This window comes from Schistocerca serialis, chromosome 4, assembly GCF_023864345.2.
Source record: "Schistocerca serialis cubense isolate TAMUIC-IGC-003099 chromosome 4, iqSchSeri2.2, whole genome shotgun sequence".
NCBI lineage: Eukaryota > Metazoa > Arthropoda > Insecta > Orthoptera > Acrididae > Schistocerca > Schistocerca serialis.
In genome coordinates, this window is record NC_064641.1 from 559,979,144 (window position 1) to 559,992,301 (window position 13,158).

Sequence of the window (13,158 nt, forward strand, 5' to 3'; positions counted from 1 at the left end):
AAATGTCCAAGATCATAGTGTTGGTAGAAGAAATTACGAAATTCTTCGATTAATACAATAACGACAAACAGAACAAGAAACGTCATCTGTGTGCGGTGGTATTCGGGAAAAGAAGTCTGAACTACAAGATTTCTTAACGACTAACAACACTGAAAAATTGCTGCTAAGTGAGGCACTTACAAGGAAACAATAAAACTTTTTACTACCTTAGGTGGCTGGATAGGACTGAGAGAATAAACAGAAGAGGGAGAGGAACGGCGATATTCCTAATAAGGCACATAACTCACTGAGAAGAAAACCTATCATATCTGCAAGAAATAGAGGCGACAGCAATAACTATTTAGACCACGACCGGAAAAATAACCTTCATTGCAGCATACCTTACACTAAACGGACAACTAGGGGAACAAGAATTCAGGACATTTTCAACAGTTACGAAGAGGCTACTCTGTGGAATTTTAGAAAGTCAAATCCTAAGGACGCTCGATTTCTAGAATTAGAAGACGAATTGCAGGCCACTAGTGTGGGGACCTACAGAACCCACAAATATGCCATTCGATATAAACCAAACGCTAGATGCTTTAGACATAGCTATTAACTACCGTTGGATCACCAATCAGTAATTGGAAACCTACAACAAACTACACTGCTTCCAGGACAATACACAGGGAAATAGATTGGGTCGTCTCATCAGATTCATGAAAAATAAAACTAGATCTACGACTGACGTCAAGACACGGGAACAGATAGAGCGGTAGAATATATCAAGGAGCAAATTTCAAATGGTTCAAATGGGACTTGATATCTGAATTCATCAGTCCTCTAGACTTAGAACTACGTAAACATAACTAACCTAAAGACATCATACACATCCGTGCCCGAGGCAGGATTCGAACCTGCGTCCGTAGAAGCCGCGTGGTTCCGGACTGAAGCACCTCGAATCGCTCGGCCACAGCGCGGAGCAGATTCACACAGCAGAGAAACAAACTTCAGTATTATATGATGATACTCATCCAAACCATTGTCTCCTTTGTTGTTGGAACTAAAAAATAAAAAATACCACTGTAGAAAACGAAGGAAAGAGTCGCTAGATCCACCAGATAGAAGACAGATGCATTGCCTGGATAGGAAACTACGGGACGCCTAATTGAATGGAAACAGGATAAATGGGAAGACCACGGAAATCTTTATGCTTCAGACCAACGGAGAGTAGCTGGTTGCCAAACGAACGAGATCTCAACAACCACCTAAACCCCCTCTACATGTTGTGGACTGATAAGTGATGCATTACCTAAGGCAGAAATGTTTGCAGAAGTGTATAAAAACCAAAATACACTAACCGAGGAAGAATTGAATCCTCAAGAGCGCGAGAGGGAGGTAACGACGAATCAAGGGGCAAACAGAACTGCAAATGATGAAGGTACCAGATTAATAACTCCAAATTAAGTGCACGCTGTGAACAAGAAATGGAAGAATTCTAAAGCCCTTGGGGCTGACGGTATAACAGTCAGATAAAAGCTCTTCCACGTAAAGCGATGGTATTATAAACTAGAATTTGCAACAGTTGTCTCCTTGACTGTTAGTTTCCTGACAAGTGGAGGATAACAAACGCCGCTCCAGTTCCTAATAAGGACTTTTCCAGAGCGCAGAACCACGCATCTATAAATCTAAGTATTATAAGCAGCCTCGGCGAGGTGTTGGAAAGAGTTGTACGACAAGAATTCAGGAACCACTTGCAAATGACGAAACAATGCGAAGACATTTTTGATTCCAGAAGAAGGTATCAGCGGAATTACAAGCTCTAAGAATAACCGAAGTTCAGCTGGGAAAATAAACGGCATCGGTCTGTTTAGATGAACAGAAGGTCTGATAATGTCTGTAGGGCCAACCTAACTAGAAAAATCCATGATCCAATCACTATCCCTCTTTGTTACACTAAAATCACTGGCGGCGTTTAACAAGATATGAAAATAATTGTTAAAACTGAGAGCAAACGATGGAAAGTTAAAACTGCAAGAACAAGAATACCACAAGGCTCACAGTTGTCGCCTCTACTATACAGTAATTATGTAAATGACATGCCGACAGGAACCGATGTAAAATTACCCCAATTTAGCGACAACTTGGCCTTCTAGACTAGTGCAAGACACTACACTGCCAACGTTGACGAACTACAGATGCTACTTAACCAAAAAGCACAATGGTACAGAAACAAAATTGAAATAAACGCCTAAAAATTGCTGTAGTGTACTTCAACCAGAATCGTCCCAAATGGGACACAACATTAACACTTTACGGACAGAATATCCTTTTGAGTTCAAACATTAGGTGTTTGGAAGTCACCGTGGATAAAGAAATGATACTTCAGCACTACGTCCAGAATTTATGTTAGAAGACTACAGGAATGGAAAGAGCTCCAACCAATATTCAGCAGTATAGGACTCATACCGAGACATGGCTATACAAAGCCACAATACTCTCAAGTTTGTTATAGAGCTCCACATCATGCGGTCTGGCGAGAAATAAACACAGGAAGGAAATATAAATATTGTAAAACAGGACACTCAAATGGATTCTGAAAGACAGCAGAAAAGCCAGAGCAAGAGATATTGTACATGCAGTAACAAATACAGCCTTGACAGATGAATAAATCGTGCAAAGGGCAACATCTCTTCATGAACGAGTAGATCTCGTTGCAAACACTACCAGATATGTACGAGATATAGGAATAACTAAGGGTATTGTTTACAGTGCCACGTCAACAAAGATTTAGGTCAATATATAATCAGTCCACTACTACCACCAATAAAAAAAATAATAAAATAATAAAACTCAGAATGAAGTTTAATGGACCTTTTAAGGATATCTCAGTCTTCCTCAAGAGAGAATAAGTAAAGAACACTAAAAACCCCAAACTTATGCAAGGGAAGGAAAGATCACATCAAGTGATCGCGATTTCAGCGACACACACACACACACACACACACACACACACACACACACACACACACACACACACACACACACAAAACTGGCCTGCAGTCGTTGTTTGTAGTTCTACTCCAATCGAAAAATATAAATCTTGTGGTTTTTTACTTGCCAGTGCTAGGACACACTGTTTTTTTCGTCTACTTACAGGTATCGTGCTCCCTTCATTGTACAATAATACACACACACGCATACCATCGCTCACAGTGTTTGTTTACGTGAAGGACAAAAATGGTACAAAGGTATTCGTCAGTATGGCCTCCAAAAGAGTTTGGATACAGTCAGAGGTGTTCTGTTTTTCGTGGACTCGTTGTTTACGTCAAGTTGTCATAATTTATACCCTAACGCTACTGTCAAAGTCATCAGTTAAGGTTCACGTTCTATTTTATACTATTTTGTTGCAAAAATGGAGTGGAATGTATCAAGAAGTAATTTTGTTTATGAATCTACTATGGTTATAATATGCAGGAGAAAATATTGAAGGATTTTACTAGAATCGCTGTCTACTTTGTCAGTGTGACATTTGTCTCCTCCCTTTTTGTAAGGTTTATGACTTTCAGCTCCTCTCAAAAATCCACTGTATAATAATTTCTATAAATCATGTATTAAGTTGAGATTTTCTTCTATGGCTCTGAAATGGTTCCTCTGTTTCTTATGTGTGTTGCTTTGGCTGACTTTGCGAATTGGTTATGAGTTCTGCTCAGTGTATCTATGTAGTGTGATAGTTCTTGCCAGTCTGTCCTAATCAGTAGTTTTAGCAAGTTTTAAATGTGGTTCTGTGTGTTTCTGAATCAGATAATTTTTCTTTATTATTTTTTGAGAGTGAATTAATTTCTTTTGTAGTTTGTCGTTTGCGTAGAAAGCTACTTTCACTTTATGTGACCTAAGCGGGTTTGCTTGTTACTGTGAACAGTTCAGTGACCGGGTTGTTCTAATCAGAATCGACAGCAGACCAACACCGACAACGATAGTTCAGGTACACATGCCGACGTCGCAAGCTGAAGATGAACAGATAGAGGAAGTGTATGAGGATATTGAAATGGTAATGCAGTATGTAAAGGGGGACGAAAATCTAATAGGCATGGGCGACTGGAATGCAGTTCCAGGGGAAGGAGTAGAATGAAGGTTACAGGAGAATATGGGCTTGGGACTAGGAATGAAAGAGGAGAAAGACTAATTGAGTTCTGTAACAAGTTTCAGCTGGTAATAGCGAATAGCCTGTTCAAGAATCACAAGAGGAGGAGGCATACTTGGAAAAGGCTGGGAGATACTGGAAGATTTCAATTAGATTACATCATGGTCAGACAGAGATTCCGAAATCAGATACTGGATTGTAAGGCGTACCCAGGAGCAGATATAGACTCAGATCACAGTATAGTAGTGATGAAGAGTAGGCTGAAGTTCAAGACATTAGTCAGGAAGAATCAATACGCAAAGAAGTGGGATACGGAAGTACTAAGGAATGACGAGATACGTTTTAAGTTCTCCAACGCTATAGATACAACAATAAGGAATAGCGGTGAAGAGGAATGGACATCTCTAAAAAGGGCCATCACAGAAGTTGGGAAGGAAAACATAGGTACAAAGAAGGTAGCTGCGAAGAAACCATGGGTAACAGAAGAAATACTTCAGTTGATTGATGAAAGGAGGAAGTACAAACACGTTCCGGGAAAATCAGGAATACAGAAATACAAGTCGCTGAGGAATGAAATATATAAAAAGTGGAGGGCAGCTAAGACGAAATGGCTGCAGGAAAAATGTGAAGACATCGAAAAAGATATGATTGTCGGAAGGACAGACTCAGCATACTGGAAAGTCAAAACAACCTTTGGTGAAATTAAAAGCAGCGGTGGTAACATTAAAAGTGCAACGGGAATTCCACTGTTAAATGCAGAGGAGAGAGCAGATAGGTGGAAAGAATACATTGTAAGCCTCTATGAGAGTGAAGATTTGTCTGATGTGATAGAAGAAGAAACAGGAGTCGATTTAGAAGAGATAGGGGATCCAGTATTAGAATCGGAATTTAAAAGAGCTTTGGAGGACTTAAGGTCAAATAAGGCAGAAGGGATAGATAACATTCCATCAGAATTTCTAAAATCATTGGGGGAAGTGGCAACAAAACGACTATTAACGTCGGTGTGTAGAATATATGAGTCTGGCGATATACCATCTGACTTTCGGAAAAGCATCATCCACACAATTCCGAAGACGGCAAGAGGTGACAAGTGCGAGAATTATCGCACAATCAGCTTAACAGCTCATTCCTCGAAGCTGCTTGCAAGAATAATAGAAGAATAGAAGAAGAATGGGAAAAAAATTGAGAATGCGCTAGGTGACGATCAGTTTGGCTTTAAGAAAAGTAAAGGGACGAGAGAGGCAATTCTGACGTTACGGCTAATAATGGAAGCAAGGCTAAAGAAAAATCAAGACACTTTCATAGGATTTGTCGACCTGGAAAAAGCGTTCGACAGTGTAAAATGATGCAAGGTGTTCGAGATTCTGAAAAAAAGTAGGGGTAAGCTATGGGGAGAGACGGGTCATATACAATATGTACAACAACCAAGAGGGAATAATAAGAGTGGACGATCAAGAACGAAGTGCTCGTATTAAGAAGGGTGTAATACAAGGCTGTAGCCTTTCGCCCCCTTTCTTCAATCTGTACATCGAGGAAGCAATGATGGAAATAAAAGAAAGGTTCAGGAGTGGAATTAAAATACAAGGTGAAAGGATATCAATGATACGCTTCGCTGATGACATTGCTATCCTGAGTGAAAGTGAAGAAGAATTAAATGATCTGCTGAACGGAATGAACAGTCTAATGAGTACACAGTATGCTTTGAGAGTAAATCGGAGAGAGACGAAGATAATGAGAAGTAGTAGAAATGAGAACAGCGAGAAACTTAACATCAGGATTGATGGTCACGAAGTCAATGAAGTTAAGGAATTCTGCTACCTAGGAAGTAAAATAACCAATGACGGACGGAGCAAGGAGGACATCAAAAGCAGACTCGCTATGGCAAAAAAGGCATTTCTGGCCAAGAGAAGTCTACTAATATCAAATACCGGCCTTAATTTGAGGAAGAAATTTCTGAGGATGTACGTCTGGAGTACAGAATTGTATGGTAGTGAAACATGGACTGTGGGAAAATCGGAACAGAAGAGAATCGAAGCATTTGAGATGTGGTGCTATAGATGAATGTTGAAAATTAGGTGGACTGATAAGGTAAGGAATGAGGAGATTCTACGCAGAATCGGAGAGGAAAGGAATATGTCGAAAACACTGATAAGGAGAAGGGGCAGGATGATAGGACATCTGCTATGACATGAGGGAATGACTTCCATGGTACTAGATGGAGCTGTAGAGGGCAAAAACTGTAGAGGAAGACAGAGATTGGAATACGTCAAGCAAATAATTGAGGACGTAGGATGCAAGTGCTACTCTGAGATGAAGAGGTTAGCACAGGAAAGGAATTCGTGGCGGGCCGCATCAAACCAGTTAGTAGAGTGATGACCTAAAGAAAAAAAAAGCGGGTTTGCTGTTTATTGGGAAATGTAACTTACAAAAAACATCCCGGCCACACAGTTGATTGTATTATTTGTTCCTTGCAAAATGGAATATCTCTGACTGGATCCAAATTCTTTGAGAAGTCATGTTGACGAATATCTTTGTATCATTCTTTGGCTTTACATGAAATACGAGTAATGGTTTTTGTGTGTGTGTGTGTGTGTGTGTGTGTGTGTGTGTGTGTGTGTGTGTGTGTAATTTATATTTCCTGATTGCAGTAAAATCACGAAAACCGACAGCCGGACAAGAGAGTCAGAACAACATATTTATACTTGATAACGAGAATGATAAACGTAAACGGTAGAATCTTTTAGAGGGGTTGGAAGGGGTGAGGAGGTCAGTGGCGGCGGCAGGACAATGAGTTTATACACACGAGAACGTTTTGAATGTTGCTATGTGTTCGTGGGTACGGATATGTTCGAAGAGCGGTACTAAAATTATGGAGTAGATTACATTCTCCACGCGTCGTTCTTCCTTCAAAACGATCAGAGTTGTTGCCGATGGCTCTTCACTCTATAACAGCCGGACTTGACGCATTTCGCTGCCTTTTACAGCCGCTGTAAAAGTGGATGCTGCTCTCAGAGACGATTATCGCTGAATTCGGAATCTGCTCCTATCTCTAAACGTTGCTTTGTGCTATACTCCCTTCAGTTTGTATGTTCGTTATACCATCAGAGCAGAGATGCATTCAAATTCAGTTACAGTTCTCGACTGTCGAAGATGACTATCGGCCTTCAGTACGGCAACCCTGCCACCGGCCCTACTACACGTTTCACTAGGTACTTGGAATAATAAGTTACTTTTAGATACAAGTAGACCACTCCAGTGGCGGATTTAAAAATTTGTGCCCCTAGCCACACTATATTATATGCCACCTCCCACCCCCCCCCCCCCCCCCACCCCAAAAGAACTCTTGTTTTAAATAATAACTATTACCTGATCACTTCACAATTGCGTTTTGGGTGGGAGCGCTGCTATTCGTTGTTCTTAAGAACGCGTCAACGGTCTAGTCGCGCTCAATCAAAATGTAATATGGTTTCTGAACTGTACTTGGTGTACGGCAGCGGATAAAACAAACTTAAAACTGCATTGTGTTAACACATTCTTCTGTCGAAATACAACAGAAACGAACACAAGGAAAATAACTTTTCTTTTATGGCTTAAAAGTTCAGCAGAGCGTGTAGGAGACAATGGATTTTTGTTATACATTCACTTTTAATATGTTCTTTTACACGAAACCTTTCAAAATGAAAATAAAACAGTTATTACGATCTCAAAATTGAAGCGAACGTGTCATACATTAGAAATTAATAGGTACTTTTACAGAGACGCATTCAAAATTAAACTGTCGGTCTACGATCTAATAACTTGAATGTGTAGCAGATAAGAAAACACGGTTGGTATTAATACGTGAATCTATAGGAAAGCGTAAGAAATGAGAATGAAATAGAGATTTCGATGCTCGACCTACTACTAAATATAGACGAACCAACACAGAACTGGATTTGGCATTTCATAATTTTACAGACTCGTGTGCAAAAATCAAATTTGTTTTATAATCTAATAGTTAACGTGTAAAGCATTAGGGTCAGTGTAGCTAGATGCTGGATAATAAGTGTACACAATACCTTTAATCTATATAAAGGCTGAACAGTTTTGTACTGCAGCTACTGCTCTCACCATAGCTCTTTCTAACGGTATTAGCAAAGTTTTTACATATTTATCGACAGAAATGAAGTACGTTATTTATTAACACTTTTTCATCTGAGCGTACTCTCCGATAACGTATATTTCGGCGATAACTGTACATTTCAGCAGACGCCAAGAATACGCATCAGTTGTAGTATACTGCAGTCTGAGTATGACTTGACTATACAGCGCCGAGCGGCATGGGTCATTCGGGTATTGTTTAGTACTGTTCGTAAATCCAGTGAATGTGCTCTAGGTTATAATATAAATCATATTGTAATCGTAAATTTGTAAAACTAATATGAATAAACAAACTCCACCAGTCAGCAGAGTTTGCGTCTGACTTTGACGGCAGAAAGCTCGTTGATCATATCTTCATAGTTCAGACGGTTATCAGATAGGAGGTCGGCATCGATGACAACAATGGATAAAGCGTTAAATTTCTTCTCAGACGATGTAGAACGTAGGTACGATAGTCTTTTAAGAGCTAAAAAGAAAGAAATATTCTAAGAGCAATTTCGGAAAAATTTACTCATTTCGACTTGTATGTAACTAAACTCAGATTTCAAAAGCTTCGCGAAATGTACACATTTACTAGGGAAGGAAGGCTCTAAATCTGTGTCATATGACCCTTGGAGTTTTGCTGCACGTTCAGCAATTTAGTCAGGTCCACAGTAGAATATAGTATTATAGAAAAATATTTGGCCAGTTTTATTTCACTTATGTTAATTGTTTTTATTCATTCAGAAAGAAGCTCTATTATTTAATCACACATTGTTCAAGAAAGATAACTTCTATGTCAATGTCCTGGATTTCCATATCGTTCAATGTGCTCTGCGAGAAAGGGATAAAACTCGGCTATAAGTTCAAGAGACATCATAAACTAACAGTTATAAATGGATGGAATCTTTCAACGTGTTCACGTAGGGGAAGTCCACGACTTGTTAGCTTCTTCACTACTGCAAACAACCTTACACGCGCCAGTACGTTTTTTCTCTCTCAACATATGACTCGCAATGGTTATCTATTGTTCCAAGTGACTTTTCTCCTCTTAAGAATGGTAACTCAGAATTTTTGTGTTCAAGTGAATTCTCATGATGAGATAAAATATTAGAAATATACTTCCAATCTGCAGAACCATTAGTAGCAATCGCGGCATTACCTCCGAACAATTCACATGGTGCACAAAAAACAGCACCAGTGCTACAGGAATATACTAGAAAATCACGCATAGTTGGATCACCATTTAAAAGTTTAAGGTAAAATAAGTTTTTGTTCAAATATCTGGTTTCATCACCTACTGATCTTTCTGAATTAGAAAAAACACCGTTGCAATTTTGATTAATGCCACGTTGGAAGAGAATGTCGATTGATGATTCATTGACACGCTATTCTGCAGGATCATCACTAACGAGGTTATTTCTTTTTGTATTGTCTGACTCGACACACAGTTTTTCGTGAATCTCGAAATCAGAAACAATTTGCTTTTCTTCATTTTTAAGTTTTATTTCGTCTGTATTTACTTCTTTTACAAAAGCTGCAGTGCCAGAAATATCATCCGTTCTACTTGAACCCGAAGTCGGACCAGCAACATTTTTTGCCCAAAATTTATCTACTCTGCCAAGCGTTTTTATAACAGTTGCTTCTCGTTCTCGTCTTTCCTTCTATAATTTCCGAAATGCCGCTCCACTTTTGCTTTTCCACTGTTATTCATGTTAACGCATTTAAAAAATTGATAACCAATAGTTAAAACAAAAGAAAAAAGTTCGTGAACGGAAAGAAAGGAAGACTGTATCCAGTTCCAATCGTACTACACTGCACATGAGCACAAAGCTTTTTGCTTTAACACGGCACACGAGCACAAAGATCTTTCCTTTAAACACGGAGCGATGAACTGACCAACTCGGATTCCTCAACGTAACTGTGCAATGAAAGAAGGACAGTGCAAAGTAATTTAATTTCATTGTCGCTTAATTCCCTGTTGTCAATGAACAGTAGAAGCACACATGAAGGCTGGAATTCGTCTCCTAAAGAAAACAGGACAGTCCCTTTTTTGGCTTCTGTTTCCCACGTCGCCGGAATTGTAGCTGGGACGCAATTCTGAATATTCTGTTCTGAATATTCTTGTCACTGTTTATGTAATTTAAAAAATCAAATAATTTTCCAGTTTCTTGCAGTGGGGTATGCGGGATCGACTTTTATCCCACTTATTCTTACAACATTTTAGCGGTTTCTGTGGGCAGAGAAGACAAACTACAAAGTTTAAGTAGTCTTGTTGGCAGTTGGTTTGGTGTGCTGTCATTTGTGTGAACACAGCTGTTGTCTACACGCATATGCACCTTTTGTTCCGATATAAAATAAAAATAAACTTTCCTTTAAAAAAATCCTTAGTTAAGAAGTTTGGTACGAAATTTGCAATGCCACTACTATTCTATTGCACGGAGTGGGAACTTGGATATCGATATCGTGTAGGCTGCAACACAATAAATGAGACAAACCAAAGTTGGTTTCTTCTTCTTTTTGGCCAAAAAAGTAACTAATTAAAAAAATAAATTCTTAAAATATTGTGAAGTGTGTTTCACACATTATTAGGTATTCTACTTACGTTCTTTTCGTACAAACATATGTTTATGTAAACATTACTAGTACCAACATGTTTTGTTAAACGGATGTCCTTAAATCAAAGCTCAGATATTAAAGACCACAGAGCTTTCACATTTATTACAGTAATGGATGGTTAACTTCATACTTCCCCGTAATTTCTACAAGAAATATAAGTAGAGTCGGGTTCTACATACTGAGGAACACACATGTTGCAGTATTTAAGAAACTGCTGATTAGTTTATCACAGCTTTTTCAGGGGTCCCGGTATTTTCACGGAGAAAATGTGGTAGTGTTAAGTAGAAGCCGACAACATTCTCGGAATAATAACGTTTCAAACATTGTATTGTAGAATGCCGTCCTGACAGCTTATTTCAAAATATTTGGAACAATCATGAAGATGATACCAGAAACTAACCCAATGTTAAATTTCCATACAGTCACCAAATAAACTACGTATATTTCCAAGCTTGTATTGTCGAATTTCGTTGTTAGGGGTCGTTTAAACTAGCAAGTTGTTTAGCAATATTAAATTTTTTTTTTCGTCTGTAAGCGCAGTTATTTTAAAACGTAAAAGGTTAAAATGAGTACAGAGCAAAAAATGCCGCCCCCCTTAAAGTTCCGTTTCTAGGCCCGTGCCTAGTGGACCTATGTGTAAACCCGCCACTGGACCATTCCCTTTCAGAACTTATTCTTGGGAGGAATCAGTCAGCAAAACACATACGCATCTGATCAATGGCCCTGGAGGGTCGTTCCAGTTGGGCTTATTTTCTTGTTTGACTCGTTCTCTACTTCGTAAATTGTTCTTCAGATGCTTTGAGAGCTACTAAATACAGTGTATCTGCTTTTCTTTAATTTATGTGTACTCAGAAGTATGAAGTATGACATAACAAGGTATATCCACATCTACGTCTACGTCTGTACCCCACAAGCCATCTTACGGTGTGTGGCGGAGGGCACTTCGTGTACCAGCGTCATTTCACCGTTTTCCTGTTCCAGCTGTGTATGGTCTGCGGAAAGAACGACTGCTGGTAAACCCTCACGTGGGTTCGAATGTTTCATTTTTATTTTCGTGGTCTTTTCTCGAAGCAATGTATCGCTTTCGGATCGTTAACCCCTGTCAGCGCCTGCCACTGGATTTGGCTGAGCGTTTAAGTGACACTATCGCGCTTACTAAATGAACCTCTGATGGAACGCACCGCTGTTTGTTTCATCTTCTCTACTTATTCTATCAGTCCTGTCTGGTACGGATCCCATAGTGACGAGAAACATTCAAGTATTGATCTAACGAGTGTTTTGGAACCTATTTCCTTTGTTGATGAACTCATTTAGTGAGGGTTCTTCCAATAAATCCCAGTCTGGCGTTTTCCTTACCCGTAATTAATTTCATGTGGTCGTTCCATTTCAAATCACTCCGTATGCAATACTCCTAGACATTTTATACAAGTAGCTCCATCCAGTCATTGACCTGAAATCGTGTACTCATACAATAAAGGGTCTTTTTTCTATATATTCGCAATACATTACATTTGTTTATGTTTATGGTCGATTTCCACTCCCTGCACCAAGCGTCGGTCCTCTGCAAGTCTTCCTGCATTTCGCTACAATTTTCTACCGGCTCTACTTGTCTGCATACCACAGCATAGTTCCGGAAATGTTTTGACATCAAATAGAGACATTTAAAAAAATGAAACAACTAGAAAATGTGTGATTTACAGTGGGTCAGTGAATACGGGATTTATTTCTTCTGCCACACCGATATGGAATGATATCTTACGATGTGAACGTAAGGCGTGTCACCATCCTTGTTAAGATATATCGAATGTCAATAACACACCCATTTAATAATTGCTTTTGTATCTCAACAAATGAAAACAAAAAAATGGTTCAAATGACTCTGGGCACTATGGGACTTAACATCTGAGGTCATCAGTCCCCTAGAACTTAGAACTACTTAAACCTAACTAACCTAAGGACATCATACACATCCATGCCTGAGGCAGGATTCGAACCTGTGACCATAGTGGTTGCGCGGAAATGAAAACATTTCGAGTATAAAGCGCAGAGCAAGAAGCAGCAATAAATGTCACTACTTAATCTGTTTAAGTGCCCGGACGACACATAGTCTCTCATTTCAAGCGCGCTTAAACAGCTATGATATTGAAGACGGATGTTAGAACGTTCCAGTAACAGACAGTACGTAAGCGGATGGGTCGGTGACGTTTGTCCCGCGGGCCTCAGGTGTTCGTCCTGCGCCACTTGTGCCAGCGGCCGGCAGCTGTCTGTCCAGCTGAAATTGTCAACGGCGCGTCCAT